The 21,790-nt window shown below is 45.6% G+C and overlaps 1 protein-coding gene across 12 annotated transcripts in view; it reads left to right on the forward strand.

Annotated features, from left to right (window-relative positions):
• The window catches only part of KCNMA1 (potassium calcium-activated channel subfamily M alpha 1), a 1,029,133-nt gene that overhangs the window by 202,500 nt on the left and 804,843 nt on the right, over window positions 1-21,790 (forward strand). The gene's annotated exons all lie outside the window — the stretch shown is intronic.

Consider the following 21,790-nt stretch of genomic DNA (forward strand, 5'->3'; position numbering starts at 1 on the left):
TTTAAAAACACAGCAAGCAAGGGTTACTCCAAGCGGAGTCTCCCTTTTTTCCAAAAATTGGGCCCACACACACCCACCCCTTCAGTGGCAGCAGTTGTGCCCCAGTTGTACACTTCAAAGCTAGATTTGCATCAAGCACATTCAAAAATACGCCATTCTTATCCGTCCCCAGGATGACACCGGGGTAGGTAGCAAAGTCTTTCCTGATCCCAGCTCTGTTCATCTTGGCTTCTTTTAAAAACACAGCAAGCAAGGGTTACTCCAAGCGGAGTCTCCCTTTTTTCCAAAAATTGGGCCACACAGACACCCACCCCATCAGTGGCAGCACTTGGGCCCTAGTTGCAAACAGGATGTTTTGATTTGCATCAAGCACATTCAAAAATACGCCATTCTTATCCGTCCCCAGGATGACACCGGGGTAGGTAGCAAAGTCTTTCCTGATCCCAGCTCTGTTCATCTTGGCTTCTTTTAAAAACACAGCAAGCAAGGGTTACTCCAAGCGGAGTCTCCCTTTTTTCCAAAAATTGGGCCACACAGACACCCACCCCATCAGTGGCAGCACTTGGGCCCTAGTTGCAAACAGGATGTTTTGATTTGCATCAAGCACATTCAAAAATACGCCATTCTTATCCGTCCCCAGGATGACACCGGGGTAGGTAGCAAAGTCTTTCCTGATCCCAGCTCTGTTCATCTTGGCTTCTTTTAAAAACACAGCAAGCAAGGGTTACTCCAAGCGGAGTCTCCCTTTTTTCCAAAAATTGGGCCACACAGACACCCACCCCATCAGTGGCAGCACTTGGGCCCTAGTTGCAAACAGGATGTTTTGATTTGCATCAAGCACATTCAAAAATACGCCATTCTTATCCGTCCCCAGGATGACACCGGGGTACGTAGATAAAGTCTTTGCTGATCCATGACTTGTTCATCTTGGCTTCTTTTAAAAACAATGTAAGCAAGGGTTACTCCAAGCGGAGTCTCCCTTTTTTTCCAAAAATTGGGCCACACAGACACCCACCCCATCAGTGGCAGCACTTGGGCCCTAGTTGCAAACAGGATGTTTTGATTTGCATCAAGCACATTCAAAAATACGCCATTCTTATCCGTCCCCAGGATGACACCGGGGTAGGTAGCAAAGTCTTTCCTGATCCCAGCTCTGTTCATCTTGGCTTCTTTTAAAAACACAGCAAGCAAGGGTTACTCCAAGCGGAGTCTCCCTTTTTTCCAAAAATTGGGCCCACACACACCCACCCCTTCAGTGGCAGCAGTTGTGCCCCAGTTGTACACTTCACAGCTAGATTTGCATCAAGCACATTCAAAAATACGCCATTCTTATCCGTCCCCAGGATGACACCGGGGTAGGTAGCAAAGTCTTTCCTGATCCCAGCTCTGTTCATCTTGGCTTCTTTTAAAAACACAGCAAGCAAGGGTTACTCCAAGCGGAGTCTCCCTTTTTTCCAAAAATTGGGCCACACAGACACCCACCCCATCAGTGGCAGCACTTGGGCCCTAGTTGCAAACAGGATGTTTTGATTTGCATCAAGCACATTCAAAAATACGCCATTCTTATCCGTCCCCAGGATGACACCGGGGTAGGTAGCAAAGTCTTTCCTGATCCCAGCTCTGTTCATCTTGGCTTCTTTTAAAAACACAGCAAGCAAGGGTTACTCCAAGCGGAGTCTCCCTTTTTTCCAAAAATTGGGCCACACAGACACCCACCCCATCAGTGGCAGCACTTGGGCCCTAGTTGCAAACAGGATGTTTTGATTTGCATCAAGCACATTCAAAAATACGCCATTCTTATCCGTCCCCAGGATGACACCGGGGTAGGTAGCAAAGTCTTTCCTGATCCCAGCTCTGTTCATCTTGGCTTCTTTTAAAAACACAGCAAGCAAGGGTTACTCCAAGCGGAGTCTCCCTTTTTTCCAAAAATTGGGCCACACAGACACCCACCCCATCAGTGGCAGCACTTGGGCCCTAGTTGCAAACAGGATGTTTTGATTTGCATCAAGCACATTCAAAAATACGCCATTCTTATCCGTCCCCAGGATGACACCGGGGTACGTAGATAAAGTCTTTGCTGATCCATGACTTGTTCATCTTGGCTTCTTTTAAAAACAATGTAAGCAAGGGTTACTCCAAGCGGAGTCTCTCTTTTTTCCAAAAATTGGGCCCACACACACCCACCCCTTCAGTGGCAGCAGTTGTGCCCCAGTTGTACACTTCACAGCTAGATTTGCATCAAGCACATTCAAAAATACGCCATTCTTATCCGTCCCCAGGATGACACCGGGGTAGGTAGCAAAGTCTTTCCTGATCCCAGCTCTGTTCATCTTGGCTTCTTTTAAAAACACAGCAAGCAAGGGTTACTCCAAGCGGAGTCTCCCTTTTTTCCAAAAATTGGGCCACACAGACACCCACCCCATCAGTGGCAGCACTTGGGCCCTAGTTGCAAACAGGATGTTTTGATTTGCATCAAGCACATTCCAAATCCACAAGCATTTACTCTCCCCAGGATGACACAGGGGTAGTAAATTCCTTCTGGATCCATGACTTGTTCATTTTGATGAACGTCAGTCTGTCCACATTGTCACTGGACAGACGCGTGCGCTTATCTGTCAGCACACACCCAGCAGCACTGAATACACGTTCAGAGACAACGCTGGCAGCTGGACACGACAAAATCTCCAAGGCGTAACTGGAGAGCTCTGGCCATTTTTCTATGTTTGAAGCCCAAAAGGAGCAAGGCTCCAGTTGCACAGTCATGGCATCGATGTTCATTTGGAGATACTCCTGTATCATCCTCTCCAGCCGTTGAGTATGTGTCAGACTTGTTGTCTCTGGTGGCCTTGCAAAAGAGGGTCTAAAAAAATTATGAAAAGATTCCATAAAATTGCTGTTACCGGCACCAGATACGGTCCTACTGGTATGGGTAGACTGGTGAAGATGACGAGACCGTCCCATGTTTGTCAAGTTACAACTGGGAGATTCCCTCCCTGCACCTGCACGGTTGTTTGGTGGAAAAGCCGAGCTAAGATCGAGTAACAGCTTCTGCTGATACTCCTGCATACGTGCGTCCCTTTCTATGGCTGGAATTATGTCACAAAATTTGGACTTGTACCGGGGATCTAATAGTGTGGCAATCCAGTAGTCATCATCACTTCTAATTTTGACAATACGACTGTCATGTTGGAGGTAGTGCAACAAGAAGGCACTCATGTGTCTTGCGCAGCCATGCAGACCAAGTCCACGCTGTGTTTGTGGCATAGAGGTGCTAACCGTTCTTTCTTCCTCTGACATCTCCCCCCAACCTCTTTCAACTGAAATTTGACCAAGGTCTCCCTCATCCGCTGAGTCTTCCATGTCCATGGACAGTTCGTCCTCCATTTCTTCATGTTCTCCTGCACCTTGCTCAACATTTCGCCTGCTACTATGCGCCCTTGTCGATCCCTGTTCCCCATGGTCCCATGCCTGCTGCGTTGGTGATGATGAACGTCTGGATCTTGGTGATGTTGTTGTCCCTTGCACATATGAATCCTCCTGTAGTTCCTCCCCTTCATGTTGTCCCACCCCCTGACTCCGAATAGTGTTTAGCGTGTGCTCCAGCATGTAAATGACTGGAATCGTCATGCTGATAATGGCATTGTCAGAGCTAAACATATTCGTCGCCATGTCGAAACTGTGCAGAAGGGTGCATAGGTCCTTGATCTGAGACCACTCCATCAGGGTGATCTGCCCCACCTCTGCATCTCGTTGGCCCAGGCTATACGTCATGACGTATTGCACCAGGGCTCTGCGGTGCTGCCACAGTCGCTGTAACATGTGTAGAGTTGAATTCCAGCGTGTCGCCACATCGCATTTCAGGCGATGAACCGGCAGGCCGAAAGACTTCTGGAGCGATGCAAGTCGCTCAGCTGCGGCGCTTGAACGCCGGAAGTGAGCAGACAGTTTTCGTGCCCTGTTCAGAAGGCCATCTAGGCCGGGATAGTGTGTTAAAAATTGCTGCACGACAAGGTTCAACACGTGAGCCATACAAGGTACGTGTGTCACCTTGCCCAGGCGAAGGGCCGCACCCAGGTTTGCAGCATTGTCGCACACGGCCTTACCAGGCTGCAGGTTGAGTGGAGACAACCATTTATTAAACTCGGACCGCAGAGCTGACCACAACTCCTCAGCTGTGTGACTCTTATTACCAAGACATGTCAAGCTAAAGACCGCCTGATGCCGTTGCGCTCGGCTGCCAGCATAGTAATGAGGCGTGCGTGATTCCTTCTGCGCAGTGAGAACGCTGGTGGCCTGACCAGGCAGGCTTGGGGCGGAGGTGGAGGACCCAGATGAGGTGGAGGATGCAGAAGCTGTGGCGGAACTTGGACAGACAGAGGATTGACACACAAGTCGTGGGGACGGCAAGACTTGTGCAGCAGACCCTTCACCATCTATCACCATAGTTACCCAGTGCCCAGTCAGCGACATGTAACGTCCCTGTCCATGCTTACTGGTCCAAGTATCGGTGGTGAAATGCACCCGTTCACACACAGAGTTTCTCAAGGAAGCGGTGATGTTGTGTGCGACATGCTGGTGTAGCGCGGGCACACCTTTCTTAGAGAAGTAGTGGCGACTAGGCATCTGGTACTGGGGCACAGCGACAGACATAAGGTCTCTAAAATCCTGTGTGTCCACTAGGCGGAAAGGCAGCATTTCGGTAGCCAACAGCTTACAGAGGGATAGAGTCAACCTCTTAGCTTTGTCATGGGTCGGAGGAAGTGGCCTTTTATTTGACCACATCTGAGGGACAGAGATCTGGCTGCTGTGTGTAGACGGTGTTGAGTAGGGTGTCCCTGGAAAAATGCAGGTTTGTGAGGAAAGTGCAGGCGGAGACATGATGTTGCCTTCATCCAACGTTGGTGCTATCGATATCTGAGAGAGCTGTACACACTCACTTGTTTCCCCTTCCAAACCAACTGACGACCTTACAAGCAAACTGCCTGTTGCGGTTACAGTGGTGGAAGTTTTGCGTGGAAAAACAGGTGTGACAGCTGTCCCCACAGTCCTAGAAGATGAAGAGCGCGCGGATGCACTGGAAGGGGCGGGCGGTGGATGGTTCGCTCCGCTAGCCGGCATTGCAGCACGGTGAGCTTCCCACCGGGACTTATGATATTTATTCATGTGACGATTCATGGAAGAAGTTGTCAAACTGCTGAGGTTTTGACCTCTACTAACAGAATCATGACAAATGTTACATATCACATGAGTTGGGCGATCTTTTTCGATGTGAAAAAAGGCCCAGGCTAGGCAAGGCTTAGAGGCCATGCGACCTGTTGATCCACCCCGAATAATGCTCATAGGCAGAGTGGTGGCTGAGGATGCAGTTGTAGACGTGCTACCAGTGCTCCGACTCTGTCCAGGAAGGCGCAAGGTAACTTCGTCGTCGGTTGCATCCTCCTCCACCGCCTCTGTTGACCTCCTCGAGTGCCTGACTGGGGGTTGACAGTAGGTGGGATCTAGAACGTCATCATCAATTGTTGTGTTTGCACTCCCCTCCCCCTCAGACCGAGCCTCTTCTTGCCCTGACCGAATATTTAAGTTGTCATCCCAATCGGGTATCTGCGTCTCATCTTCATCAGTATGTTCCTCATTGTCTATAACCACAGGTGTTACAGTTTGTGACAAAGGGTCAACATTATGCTCAGAAACTTGGTCCTCACGGCCTGAATCTGAGTCACAAAGGTTCTGGGCATCACTGCAGACCATTTCCTGTTCTGTACTCACTGTAGCTTGGGAGCAGACCTCTGATTCCCAGGCTATAGTGTGACTGAACAGCTCTGCAGACTCAGCCATCTCAGTTCCACCATACTGTGCAGGGCTGATGGAGACTTCAGAGCTGGGAGAAATCAAGTGTGATTGGGATGACAACTCAGAGGAATGGTGTTTTTTGGATGCGGTACTTGAAGTGGCTGAGAGGGCACTTGTTGGACCACTTGAGATCCATTCAAGCATTTTCCTTTTTTGCCCATCATCTACCTTTGTTCCTCTTGTTCGTGTCCGTAAAAAAGGGAGCACATCGGATTGTCCACAATAAGTAGTAGACATCTTACTTTTGCTAGTAGATGGTCTATCTTCAGCAGATGATAATGGAGCTTTGCCACCTTCCCCACTGACAAAACATTTTTTGCCTTTTCCACCACGCCTCTTCCCCTTTCCACCAGCATCTGTCATTTTGCCACTCATGTTGATTGCGACAAGATTGTGGACTGAAAATGTGGTAGTAAAAATTGAGAGGTGGTGAAGATTGCAGTGGTGGTCTAGCTTTATTAACAGCAGAATAATAAAGAATAAATATCCCTGACAATGTAACTTAGTTATAATTCGTTGGAGTGTGCAACGCAGGCAGACGTGCTGCAAATGTCTTGGCACTAGTGGGACTATAGCAAAGTCCAATAGCCACGTATAGGATGCCACTAGGTACACTGAGTGTTTGCTAGTATAATGGCTTCGTTATAATTTGTTGTAGTGTGCAACGCAGGCAGATGCGCTCTGCAAATGTCTTGGCACTAGTGGGACTATAGCAAAGTCCAATAGCCACGTATAGGATGCCAGTAGGTACACTGAGTGTGTGCTAGTATAATGGCTTCGTTATAATTAGTTGGAGTGTGCAACGCAGGCAGATGCGCTCTGCAAATGTCTTGGCACTAGTGGGACTATAGCAAAGTCCAATAGCCACGTATAGGATGCCACTAGGTACACTGAGTGTTTGCTAGTATAATGGCTTCGTTATAATTTGTTGTAGTGTGCAACGCAGGCAGATGCGCTCTGCAAATGTCTTGGCACTAGTGGGACTATAGCAAAGTCCAATAGCCACGTATAGGATGCCACTAGGTACACTGAGTGTGTGCTAGTATAATGGCTTCGTTATAATTAGTTGGAGTGTGCAACGCAGGCAGATGCGCTCTGCAAATGTCTTGGCACTAGTGGGACTATAGCAAAGTCCAATAGCCACGTATAGGATGCCACTAGGTACACTGAGTGTGTGCTAGTATAATGGCTTCGTTATAATTAGTTGGAGTGTGCAACGCAGGCAGATGCGCTCTGCAAATGTCTTGGCACTAGTGGGACTATAGCAAAGTCCAATAGCCACGTATAGGATGCCACTAGGTACACTGAGTGTTTGCTAGTATAATGGCTTCGTTATAATTAGTTGGATTGTGCAACGCAGGCAGATGCGCTCTGCAAATGTCTTGGCACTAGTGGGACTATAGCAAAGTCCAATAGCCACGTATAGGATGCCACTAGGTACACTGAGTGTTTGCTAGTATAATGGCTTCGTTATAATTAGTTGGAGTGTGCAACGCAGGCAGATGCGCTCTGCAAATGTCTTGGCACTAGTGGGACTATAGCAAAGTCCAATAGCCACGTATAGGATGCCACTAGGTACACTGAGTGTTTGCTAGTATAATGGCTTCGTTATAATTTGTTGTAGTGTGCAACGCAGGCAGATGCGCTCTGCAAATGTCTTGGCACTAGTGGGACTATAGCAAAGTCCAATAGCCACGTATAGGATGCCACTAGGTACACTGAGTGTGTGCTAGTATAATGGCTTCGTTATAATTAGTTGGAGTGTGCAACGCAGGCAGATGCGCTCTGCAAATGTCTTGGCACTAGTGGGACTATAGCAAAGTCCAATAGCCACGTATAGGATGCCACTAGGTACACTGTGTGTTTGCTAGTATAATGGCTGAGTTTAAAAAACTTGGAGTGTGCAATGCAGGCAGATGTGCTCTGCTAATGTCTTTGCACTAGTGGGACTATAGCAAAGTCCAATAGCCACGTATAGGATGCCACTAGGTACACTGAGTGTTTGCTAGTATAATGGCTTCGTTATAATTAGTTGGAGTGTGCAACGCAGGCAGATGCGCTCTGCAAATGTCTTGGCACTAGAGGGACTATAGCAAAGTCCAATAGCCACGTATAGGATGCCACTAGGTACACTGAGTGTTTGCTAGTATAATGGCTTCGTTATAATTAGTTGGAGTGTGCAACGCAGGCAGATGCGCTCTGCAAATGTCTTGGCACTAGAGGGACTATAGCAAAGTCCAATAGCCACGTATAGGATGCCACTAGGTACACTGAGTGTGTGCTAGTATAATGGCTTCGTTATAATTAGTTGGAGTGTGCAACGCAGGCAGATGCGCTCTGCAAATGTCTTGGCACTAGAGGGACTATAGCAAAGTCCAATAGCCACGTATAGGATGCCACTAGGTACACTGAGTGTGTGCTAGTATAATGGCTTCGTTATAATTAGTTGGAGTGTGCAACGCAGGCAGATGCGCTCTGCAAATGTCTTGGCACTAGAGGGACTATAGCAAAGTCCAATAGCCACGTATAGGATGCCACTAGGTACACTGAGTGTGTGCTAGTATAATGGCTTCGTTATAATTAGTTGGAGTGTGCAACGCAGGCAGATGCGCTCTGCAAATGTCTTGGCACTAGTGGGACTATAGCAAAGTCCAATAGCCACGTATAGGATGCCACTAGGTACACTGAGTGTTTGCTAGTATAATGGCTTCGTTATAATTAGTTGGAGTGTGCAACGCAGGCAGATGCGCTCTGCAAATGATTTGGCATTAGTGGGACTATAGCAAAGTTCAATAGCCACGTATAGGATGCCACTAGGTACACTGAGTGTTTGCTAGTATAATGGCTTCGTTATAATTAGTTGGAGTGTGCAACGCAGGCAGATGCGCTCTGCAAATGTCTTGGCACTAGTGGGACTATAGCAAAGTCCAATAGCCACGTATAGGATGCCACTAGGTACACTGAGTGTTTGCTAGTATAATGGCTTCGTTATAATTAGTTGGAGTGTGCAACGCAGGCAGATGCGCTCTGCAAATGTCTTGGCACTAGTGGGACTATAGCAAAGTCCAATAGCCACGTATAGGATGCCACTAGGTACACTGAGTGTGTGCTAGTATAATGGCTTCGTTATAATTAGTTGGAGTGTGCAACGCAGGCAGATGCGCTCTGCAAATGTCTTGGCACTAGTGGGACTATAGCAAAGTCCAATAGCCACGTATAGGATGCCACTAGGTACACTGAGTGTTTGCTAGTATAATGGCTTCGTTATAATTAGTTGGAGTGTGCAACGCAGGCAGATGCGCTCTGCAAATGTCTTGGCACTAGTGGGACTATAGCAAAGTCCAATAGCCACGTATAGGATGCCACTAGGTACACTGAGTGTTTGCTAGTATAATGGCTGAGTTTAAAAAACTTGGAGTGTGCAATGCAGGCAGATGTGCTCTGCTAATGTCTTTGCACTAGTGGGACTATAGCAAAGTCCAATAGCCACGTATAGGATGCCACTAGGTACACTGAGTGTTTGCTAGTATAATGGCTGAGTTTAAAAAACTTGGAGTGTGCAATGCAGGCAGATGTGCTCTGCTAATGTCTTTGCACTAGTGGGACTATAGCAAAGTCCAATAGCCACGTATAGGATGCCACTAGGTACACTGAGTGTTTGCTAGTAAAATTGCTTAGTTTAAAAAACTTGGAGTGTGCAATGCAGGCAGATGTGCTCTGCAAATGTCTTGGCCCTAGTGGGACTATAGCAAAGTCCAATAGCCACGTATAGGATGCCACTAGGTACACTGAGTGTGTGCTAGTATAATGGCTTCGTTATAATTAGTTGGAGTGTGCAACGCAGGCAGATGCGCTCTGCAAATGTCTTGGCACTAGTGGGACTATAGCAAAGTCCAATAGCCACGTATAGGATGCCACTAGGTACACTGAGTGTTTGCTAGTATAATGGCTTCGTTATAATTTGTTGTAGTGTGCAACGCAGGCAGATGCGCTCTGCAAATGTCTTGGCACTAGTGGGACTATAGCAAAGTCCAATAGCCACGTATAGGATGCCACTAGGTACACTGAGTGTGTGCTAGTATAATGGCTTCGTTATAATTAGTTGGAGTGTGCAACGCAGGCAGATGCGCTCTGCAAATGTCTTGGCACTAGTGGGACTATAGCAAAGTCCAATAGCCACGTATAGGATGCCACTAGGTACACTGAGTGTTTGCTAGTATAATGGCTTCGTTATAATTAGTTGGAGTGTGCAACGCAGGCAGATGCGCTCTGCAAATGTCTTGGCACTAGTGGGACTATAGCAAAGTCCAATAGCCACGTATAGGATGCCACTAGGTACACTGAGTGTTTGCTAGTATAATGGCTTCGTTATAATTTGTTGTAGTGTGCAACGCAGGCAGATGCGCTCTGCAAATGTCTTGGCACTAGTGGGACTATAGCAAAGTCCAATAGCCACGTATAGGATGCCACTAGGTACACTGAGTGTGTGCTAGTATAATGGCTTCGTTATAATTAGTTGGAGTGTGCAACGCAGGCAGATGCGCTCTGCAAATGTCTTGGCACTAGTGGGACTATAGCAAAGTCCAATAGCCACGTATAGGATGCCACTAGGTACACTGAGTGTTTGCTAGTATAATGGCTTCGTTATAATTAGTTGGAGTGTGCAACGCAGGCAGATGCGCTCTGCAAATGTCTTGGCACTAGTGGGACTATAGCAAAGTCCAATAGCCACGTATAGGATGCCACTAGGTACACTGTGTGTTTGCTAGTATAATGGCTGAGTTTAAAAAACTTGGAGTGTGCAATGCAGGCAGATGTGCTCTGCTAATGTCTTTGCACTAGTGGGACTATAGCAAAGTCCAATAGCCACGTATAGGATGCCACTAGGTACACTGAGTGTTTGCTAGTAAAATTGCTTAGTTTAAAAAACTTGGAGTGTGCAATGCAGGCAGATGTGCTCTGCAAATGTCTTGGCACTAGTGGGACTATAGCAAAGTCCAATAGCCACGTATAGGATGCCACTAGGTACACTGAGTGTTTGCTAGTATAATGGCTTCGTTATAATTTGTTGGAGTGTGCAACGCAGGCAGATGCGCTCTGCAAATGTCTTGGCCCTAGTGGGACTATAGCAAAGTCCAATAGCCACGTATAGGATGCCACTAGGTACAGAGTGTTTGCTAGTATAATGGCTGAGTTTAAAAAACTTGGAGTGTGCAATGCAGGCAGATGTGCTCTGCTAATGTCTTTGCACTAGTGGGACTATAGCAAAGTCCAATAGCCACGTATAGGATGCCACTAGGTACACTGAGTGTTTGCTAGTAAAATGGCTTAGTTTAAAAAACTTGGAGTGTGCAATGCAGGCAGATGTGCTCTGCAAATGTCTTTGCACTAGTGGGACTATAGCAAAGTCCAATAGCCACAGATAGGATGCCACTAGGTACACTGAGTGTTTGCTAGTATAATGGCTTAGTTAGAATGAGTTGGAGTGTGCAGAGGACAAGAGGGTACAGTGGCAGGATTGTGGTGCTCTGGGTAGAGGAATGGAAGCCTGCCTTTCTATTCCCTCCTAATGGTGAAATGCAGGGAGGAAATCCCTGACCTGGGCTACACAGACGCTGTTGCTGTTTGCAGGACCTGTCACCTATGGCTCTCTGACCCTGCCGGTACGAGCCCTTAAAAGGACTGCTAGAATGTGCTCTCCCTAAGCTGTCTAACGCTGTGTATGCAGCGCATACAGCTGTATCGGCGATAGGACAAAGGACGGAACTGCGACAGTGATGTCTGACACCAAAGACGCAGAAGGCAGATAATGGCGATCGTGAAGAAAATGTCCGGTTTTATAATGCAGGGACATGTGACATGCAGATCCTATCACACATGCCGTTGCTTCTCTGCCTCAAAGTCCACTTAGGTGTGTGTGTGTCTGGGATTGGCTGACATGCTGGCCAGCCCCACAAGACGCGCGCGCTTAGGGAAGGAAGACAAGAAAAAAAAAAAAAAAAATGGCGATCGCCATTATAGAAACAGCAGTGATCTGAAGGCGCTGTTCACGCACACTATACACTGAAATGTGATAATAGTTTGATTCACAGAGTGACTTACACTATTACAGCAGAAACCAAGCTAAGATTTAGCTGTTTTTTGGCTGCTAGAACCGTTCTCGAACGTTTCTAGAACTATCGAGCTTTTGCAAAAAGCTCGAGTTCTAGTTCGATCTAGAACATGCCCTCAAAATCACTCGAGCCTAGAACTGGAGAACCACGAACCACAAACTGCGCTCAACTCTAGTCAGGAGTCAGTTAGAAAGAGTCAGAGTCAGAGGAAGGAGTGTGTAGAGTTGGAAGTGAAAGTGAGAGGAGGTCAGGAGCTGGGTTCCTTGGAACTACTAGGTAGCAGACGTTGGACTGGGCCTGGTAGGAGCAGGACCCCCGGTCGCAGGGGATCGTGACCAGGGGCACGGCATTGTCGTGGAGGATAGCCGGCGGCCTTGTACCATCACCGGGCTGGGACCAGAGCATGACGGGGTACGTGGACCCTAGGTCAGGGAGTAGCTTCAGGAAACCTGACAATTCGCCCGACGAGAACGGAGCCTTCAAGATCCGCTCTCCACCTGCACAAAAATGGGGGTACGAGCGCCACGAGAGGGATAAGACTTTTCACAAATATGGTCCAAGAAATCCCAAGCGTGAACCCTGAGAGCAAGCTCCCTCAGTTAGCCATACTGGGGAGTGGGACCCGACTACTTTTAGGTTACAGGGACCAACCAGAAAGCAACAAGGTGCCACGGGAAAAGGTAACAGATCAACAGGCAACACTAACAGAAATGGGACCCAAACGTGCTCCCCCTCAGCGGCAGCGGTGTCCAGAACTTTGGTTTACTAAAGTTGTCGGTGTCAGCGTTATTGAACTGAGTGAGTACACAAGTTACCCTTACCTCCCCAATGGCACATCCCTGTCACCATCACCGAGTCCCGTGGCATACCCCTACCTGTGGAGGGGTTAAACACCTGGCTGCCCACTCCATTGCCACCGGGTACTTCCAGCTGCAGCGGTCGTACTCTACCTTACCATCACCACGGGTGGCGTCACGAACTCTAAATATAATCCCCCTGTAAATACCCCCCTTCATTCGAGTGGCTGAGAGACCCCCAGGTCCGGACGCCCTTCGAGCCACTGCGGATCCGGATGCAAGCAGCTCGGCTGCTGACATGGGGGCGGTACACTTGTATATACAGGAACATAACATTTTCTGAATCAGGGAGCAGAGCAGCAGGCATTGAGGGGTATCTACCCCTGGGTGGGCACATCAGATGATGAAACTGAACATCAGCCCCAAGAATTCGATCACATACCATCGCACAAAACCAGGAAACAACAGACTTCATCCCTTCATCAGTCATCAGACATTCTGTACATCAGGCTCTGTATACACAGGGGCTAAACCTCAAACATGGCATATCAGGCACTTATGCAGTAACTTGCTGACTGCTACCCAGTCTCACTGTTCATTCAGGTGCATGAAAACTTTAGCTTTATATTATGTGCTGACCAGGAAGGTATGGGACAACAGACTCTCCTTGCCGTGGCACAGCTAAAATGTTTCCTGTAATAAAGGTGCTGTGCCTGCCATTTCCAAATCGGTGGTGCTGAGAATACAAAAAGGGTTATCTGGCCATATGCTGCTACTCCAATAACATTTCTCTATATGAAGAAATAAGAAATAACTACAGTATATATACAATTGTGAATGACCATGTAACTATACAAGCAACATTTCTATGTGCATAGTCCTAAACGTTCCCACAGCAGAAGGCCTCCACACCTCACACAGCTCCAAAACACTCTGCTGTAATTTGTAGACCCTAATGGAAAGTATTCAGTTAAATGCAGCGCCACCGTTCTAAAAAAAAAAGTACAGAATTATATGGATTCCATTCACAACAATGTGCAGACCACAGACTGTGCAGATTCACAGAATGTGCAGACTGGTCATGGAAACCTTCTCTTTGTAGTAAGAACAAGTCTCTACAGATCATTTGAACATGGGTTTTATAAATCAGATACATTTGTAACGTCCTGACTGGGTGTGTGGACTTTTGTCTTGAAGATGGTATGCCCGTGCAGGTCGCATGATGCTAATGACTTTGGCTGGCCAGAGCCAAATGTCAACTGATTTTGACAAGGAGACCATCACTTCCTCTTAAGCAACATTGTTCTACTTTAAATGAGAGATATAGGTTTTAATGCAAATCACAATCTTGAAATATGTAGCTATTTTTGATCAGCAAGACCTTCTTCAGACAGTTTGCAGACTTTATACATGGAATAACGCTGATACTATAGGTGTACCCCTATTCTATCAACGTTATTCCATGTAGTTTGCTGTCTGAAGAAGGTCTTGCTGACCAATACGTTGCATATTTCAGGATTGCAATTTCCATTCAAACCTATATCTCTTCTTAATTAGTCGGTGCCAGATTCCTTTTCTTTGTGTATGAAGCGGTATTCTATCTGGGCACCATATCCATGTACGAGTGATGTATATCCCAGCTATATAATTTATTTAACAGTCTTTCATTGACAACTGTATACACAAGGTTGCGGATACACCACATCTCATATGCTTCAGCAACACACAGCCTCCTAAAGCACACCTTCTACAGACACATCTGGGATGTTCCTGTTCTCACAGGTTTGGCTGTTCTCAATCTTTCATCTTTCAGATGCCTAGGGAACTCTTGCCTGGGACAATAACATTGTCTCATGTGCTATTTCATATTGTCCTGTTACCTTCAGGAGCTGTAGGTCATTCAGGACCCTTTCAACTAGGTCACTCCAATTCGAAGGTCGGTCCCAAGACCTAACGCAGTCGCTTACTCTGTAGCATGGTCACACTATCCTGGTTCCAGTCTCCTTGCACCAGACTACCACGTCACCCACTGCATGTGACTTTGATGACCATTTAGTCCATGGGTCTGCTCTAGTCACACGTTTAGCCCTAATTTCCTTTCTAGAAGAAAATTGTGTCTTTCCCTGTCTAGTAACACCTTCCACTGTAGAGTAGTCCCAACTTTAACATTTCTTGCCCTGTTGTTAGTACAACCACATACTATATTTCCACACATTATACACTTCATCACAAGAAAAGAAATCCAGCAAAATCTGTGCTCCCAAATTCAAATGTCCCCCTCTCTTCTGAACCCCACTGTGTGCCTAAACCAAAGTTAGCGTCTACATGTTTAGCAATGTTGTATTAGGGAAAGGCTGCTTCATTTACAGGGGGTGTCTCTCCAGAAGCACGAGATGGGCACAATGTAGGGGCACCACAATGTAATGGAGACTACAAGGACTTATTTGCAATTTTTAATTCTGCAACATTCCCTACATTTGACTCCATTTTTGTTTTACAGAGACAAAATCATGACCACACCCATAAATGAATTCACAGAGGGGTGTAATTTCCAAAATGTGGTCACTTGAGGGGTTTCTGCTCTTCTGGCACTTAGTTGCTCTACAAATGGAGTCCCTCAACTATTCTAAGAAAATCTGTGGTCCAGAAGTCAGATGGTACACCATCCCTGATAGGCCCTGCTGTGTTGCCAAACAGTACTGTACAGTCACATATGGAGTATTGACACGTTCAAGAAAAATTGACACATTATGGGGCCATCCTTATTTATTCACCTTGTGAAAATTGGAAGTCTGGGGCTAAAACAACATTTTAGTGGTAAAAAATTAATTATTTTTTCTTCACCGCCCAATAGTATAACATTTTGTGACACACCTGTGAATTTAATATGCTCAATGCAACCCTAGATGAGTTTATTGAGGGGTGCAATTTGTACAATGAGGTTTCTTGTGGGGGATTTCTGCTGTTTTGGCACCTCAGGGGCTCTGCCAATATCACATGGCACCTAAAAACCATTCCTGCAAATTCTGAAGTCCAATATGGCGCTCCTTCCCTTCTCAGCTTTGCATTATACCTTAAAAGTAGTTTCAATTTACATGGAGGGTATTAATGCACTCAGGAAAAATTACACAACATTACACAACAAACTTTGGGGTCCTTTTTTCTTATTAGCCCTTATACAAATTAAAAATGTGGACCTAAAACAACATTTTAGTGAAAAAAATCCTTCTTCATCGCCCAATGGTATAAAATTCAATGACATTCTGTACCTCTGGTGTCAACGTGCTCACTGCACCTCTAGATTAATTTATTTAAGGGGTGTAATTTGTAAAATGGGTTCACTTTTAGGGGTTCTGCTTTTCTGGCATGTTAGTGGCTCTAGTAATGTGCCATGGCACCTCCAAACCATTCCAACTAATTCTGGACTCCAATATAGTGCATCCTTCCATTCTGAGCTTTGCACCGTACCTCAAAAGTAATTTTTGACCACATATTGATGAACTCAGGAGAAATTGTGCTACAAATTGTATGGTCTATTTTCTCCTATTACCCGTTTTGAAAATTAATATTTGGAGCCAAAGTAATATTTTAGATAAAAAAAAATTTAATTTTGTTTTTATTTTAACAGCCCAATTTTATACATTTTCGTGAATCCCCTGAGTGCTAAAATTGCTCACTACACCCCTAGCTGAATTTCTGGAGAAGTGTAGTTTCCAGAATGGGTTTACTTGTGGGAGTTTCTGCTGTCTTGGCATGTCAGGGTAGCTTCAAATGTCACATGGCATCTGCAAGCTAGTCTAGCCAAAAAGGAGCTTCTACAGTCAGATAGCGCTCTTTCCCTTCTGAGCTTTGCCAAATGTTCATACAGTAGTTTCCACCACACATGGGCTATCTGGGTACTCAGGAGAAATTGTACAACATCGTATGGACCATTTTCTCTTGTTACCCTTGTAAAAATGAACAATTTGTCAATGAAGCAACATTTTTGTGGTAAAAATTTTTTTTTTTTCATTTTCACAGCTCCACATTATAAAATTCTGTGAAGCACCTCGGGGTTCAAGGTGCTCACCATATCTCTAGAGAAATTAATTAAGGGGTCTAGATTTCAAAATGGAGTGACCTATGGGGGGGTGTTCCACTATTTAGTCACATCAGGGACTCTGCAAACGAGACATAGCATCTGCTATCTTTTTCAGTCAATTTTGGGCTCCAACATTCAAATTTCATTATTTCTCTTCTCTACCGTGCACCCAAATAATAGTTTTCCACCACATATTCAAGAGAAATGTCCACTTTCTCCTGTTTCCATTGTGAAAATGAAAAATTTGGGGCTAAAGCAATATTTTTGCATCCCTTGTCATACAGTGTCCTCTGCTATTACTATACAAGTGCATCTCAATACATTAGAATATCATCAAAAACTGGACTGTTACTCAGTGGTACAAAGTGTTGTTTTCAGATGAAAGTGAATTTCAAACTTCATTTGGAAATCAAGGTCCCAGAGTCTGAAGGAAGAGTGGAAAGACACAAAATCCAAGCTGCTTGAGGTCTAGTGGGAAGTTTCCACAATCTGTGATGGTTTGGGGAATCATGTCATCTGCTGGTGTAGGCCCACTGTGTTTTATCAAAGTCAAAGTCAGAAAAGCCATCTACCAGGACATTTTAGAGCACTTCATGCTTCCCTCTGTCGACAAGCTTTTTGGAGATGGAAAATTAATTTTTCAGCAGGACTTGGCACCTGTCCACACTGCCAAAAGTACCAATACCAGGTATAATAACCACAGTATCACTGTGCTTGATTGGCCAGCAAACTCGCCCGACCTAATCCCCATAGAGAATCTATGTGGTATTGTCAAGAGGAAGATGAGAGACACCAGACCCAACAACGCAGACGAGCTGAAGGCTGCTATCAAAGCAACCTGGGCTTCCATAACACCTCAGCAGTGCCACAGGCTGATCGCCTCCATGCCACGCTGCATTGATGGAGTAATTCATGCAAAAGGAGCCCCGACCAAGAATTGAGTCCATTTACTGTAAATACATTTCAGTAGGCCAACATTTCTGAGGTTAAAATAATTTTTTCAGTTGGTCTTATAAAATATTCTAATTTTCTGAGATAATGACTTTTGGGTTTTCATTGGCTGTAAGCCATAATCATCAATATTACAAGAAATAAACACTTGGAATAGATTGCTCTGTGTGTAATGACTCTATATAATATATACATTTCCCTTTTTGTATTGAATTACTGAAATAAATTAACTTTATGATGAAGTTCTAATCTATTGAGATGCACCTGTATATTGTGTCATACCTTTTTATAGAAAGAGTCCTATTTTATATTTTCAACAATGGATAACACTTAGTATGGATTCTATTTATTTAGGGATGCTGGTGAGGTTTTCAGTCTTGCTACATAGGGTCATGTTTATGGTTTGTGATCCAGATATCAAAAGGTCATACCCTTGATAAATTGAAAAGATACAAGGAAAACATTTTTAGTGAAGCACAATGTATGGTCTTAATTTGTCTTTTGAAATTGATCTCATGTGCATTCTTAAGATGTCAAGTATAGATACTGTATGTGCAAAATCATTATAATGGAATTGCCTGATACATTTTATACTGGTTTGGGATGGAAATAATAGTTTTAGAAGCAATGTAATGATTAAATTGGGGGGTAGCTTTCATTTACACACCAACCAGTGTGGTATATTTCATTGCACAAGCAGGTGTGGGGGCAGCATTTCTTTATTCTATCAATGGATCATGGAGCATTTTCCCACTAATATTTTCCTTTAGTAACAATAAATCAAACATTTCCTAAAGAGAAACTCCTATTACAACAGCTTGTATTCTGTAAATGTGATATACACCTGATGAGCTATAACCCAAAAATGCACAAACATATTTGTGCTCTCAAATGCCAGGGCTGACTTTCAGTCCCAGTCCCGCACTGGTGCTAGGGATGTACTTTCAGACATTACATAGTGTAGGTGTTGGTGATTAATATCAATTTATTATGTAGTAATTAAGGTTTTATTTTTAGACTTTAAAAGTGCAAGCATTATCCTGGCCACCAGAGATGTGAAAGGTAGAGCAAAGGGGTACCAAAAAACCTACATGATATTTTTAATGTCTCAATCTACTGAATCCCCATTTGTGTGTAAATCATACTTCTGCTCCTTGAGGAATTTCTTCATATTGTTTCCTTTTTTTTTATTATTGTCCTCCTTTTTATTTTTAATGTTGTCTTGCATCTAAATACCAAACTTTGCAGACTTTTCTGTACTGACTGACAGAGGACAGATCAATTGTACTTCAAACACATGAATGTGATGTCAATCTGTTCCTTGTAACCAGCCAATTAGAAGAACAGCAAATTAAAGGTTGATGGAGCAAAGTGGAGCCCAGCCTAACTGTAATCTTTAGTCGTTGGATCTCCCGCTTGGGTTATTTCTGATCTTCCACTATCTTTGTTGCTTGACTTCACTTGTCTTTCCCCTTTATACTTATACTAGAGTCATCTGAACATTGGGCTTTACATTAAACACTGTAATACAAAATATTAGGTCTACCAAGATGGTCCTGGAGTAGCCCTATATAATGATTGATTCAGATTCCAGTGTGTTGATATTGTGTTATTGTCAGTCCAATGATATTAAAGCTCTTCTGCAGCAACTTTGTTCCAGGGACAGTGCCATCATGATGTTTTTAGTGTGCTAAAAATGGGTTTGAGCTGATAACTTAATCTTTTTTTTAACACATATGTATTACACACTAATTCCTATCATGGTGTAACATGTCATCCTTGAGCTTCATATGTCTTTCCCTGGACTGTTAATGTAAATGACTGCATAACAGCTGAAAATATTGTATGGCTTGTCTAATGTCACGATTATACCTTGCAGGATACAATGTGTGTAACACACTAACAACTCTACTTGATCATATATTAATATGAACTACACACTTTACCAAAAGTACAACTTTGGAGTTTTTTATTTCACCATTGGCTATCCATCTGTTATGTATTTTGCATGTGTGTAGTAAGACAGTTAGCCATCACTACCTTCTGACGTTTTCAGCGCCGCTTCGGTCCTCTTCTAGAACATATCGCAGCTGTGACTTGTGTGTTCCCTTCAGTGTTTGCTGAGTGCACAGAAATCATTTCTCAATGTAAGGCTATGAGACTCTGAATGAGGCCAGGACGAGGCTCTTCCTTAGGCCTCTTTCACACGTCCGTGCCTCCGGTACGTGTATGGTCAGTTTTCTCACATACCGGAGACACGGGCACACGTAGACCCATTAAAATCAATGGGTCTGCGTTCACGTGCATATTCTGCCATGGACCGTGTGTACGTGTGGAGCATACGTGTGCCCGTGTGTTCCACATGTAGACATGTCCACGTTTTCTCCAGCATCACGGGTGTTACACGGAACGCAAACGGGTCACACGTAACACAAACGGACCACATGGATGTGTTCCATGTAACACGCACCAGAGAAAAGACATGTGTCTGCGAGAAAAAAAACAAAACATTACTCACCTTCTCCTGCCCTCCTGTCTCTGCCGCTGCTGCCACTTGCTGCCAACCGCCACTCATTATGCTCATTGCATATTCACTTCACTGCGGCCGGAAGCAGCAGCAGCGGGGAGTCGGCAGGACCGGAGACTGAAGATCAGCACCACGGACAAGCGACGCCAGGGATAGGTGAGTAGAAAGTTCCCGTTCTCCGTGTTTTATCATGGATAACACACGGAGAACACACGTGTGCCATAACACGGCACACCGAGGGCAATACGCACCTTTGACACGTCCGTGAAAAACGTGCGTGATTTTCATGGTCATGTAAAAGAGGCCTTAGAGGAAGTAACAGCCTTCAGAGTGAGCCAGCAAGAAGGAACTATAGTCACGTTTCTTGCCAGCAGCTTAGACATTGACTGTGCTGAGTTATTTAGAGGACACACCAAATTTACACTCATACAGCTGTACACTGACTACTTTACATTGTATCAAAGTCATATCTTCAGTGTTGTCACATGAAAAGCTATATTCAAAGATTTACAAAAATGTGAGGGGTGTACTCACTTTTGTGACATACCGTATTGGAGAGATTGTGCTCTAAGTTTTCTATTTCCTACATACTACCGTGTTTCCCCGAAAGTAGGACCCCCCCGAAAGTAAGGCAGGGTGGGGGTTTCGGGGGGGTCCGCCAATGTAGGGCACCCCCCGATTGTAAGGCAGGGTAGCGGGGGGGCCCGGGGAATGTAAGGCCGCCTATGGGTGGGGTCACTGGGGACAGTATGGCCGCATATGGGTGGGGTCCCTGGGGAAAGTACAGGAACTTACCGCTGCCGCTGTTCCCTCGCTCCATCAACGCCCTTCCTGCTCGATGCTGATTGGCCGATCAGCCTGTTCGTCACAGGCTCCCTGCTGGCCATCAGCTCGAGCTGTGATTGGCCAGTCAGCCGGCTCGCAGCTGATTGGCCGAATCAGCCGCGACGTCACCGCCTGCAGGCTTGCTCCAATTGGTCCAGCGTCCCCGGCATCCGAATCGTCAGCCCGGCACCGCAGAGGAGATCGAAACAGAAGGAAAGTAACGGTAAGTTCCGAAACTCTCTCTGTGTGTGTGTGTGTGTGTGTGTACGGTATGTGTACGGTATGTGTATGGGGCTGTATGTGTCAGTGTGTGTGTGTGTACGGTACCGGTACGATATGTGTGTGGGTGCCGTGTGGGGCTGTACCGGTACCGTATGTGTCAGTGTGTGTGGTGGCAGAGTGGGGGGCAGAACCACTGTATGGGGATGCTGCAGGGGGGAGGATGGGGTGGATGCCGGACTCTCAAACAATGGGGAGGCTGCAGGGGGGAGGATGGGGTGGATGCCGGACTCTCAATGGGGAGGCTGCAGGGGGGAGGATGGAGTGGATGCCGGACTCTCAAACAATGGGGAGGCTGCAGGGGGGAGGATGGGGTGGATGCCGGACTCTCAAACAATGGGGAAGCTGCAGGGGGGAGGATGGGGTG

The sequence above is a fragment of the Anomaloglossus baeobatrachus genome, chromosome 5, assembly GCF_048569485.1.
Source record: "Anomaloglossus baeobatrachus isolate aAnoBae1 chromosome 5, aAnoBae1.hap1, whole genome shotgun sequence".
In the NCBI taxonomy this organism is placed as follows: Eukaryota; Metazoa; Chordata; class Amphibia; order Anura; family Aromobatidae; genus Anomaloglossus; species Anomaloglossus baeobatrachus.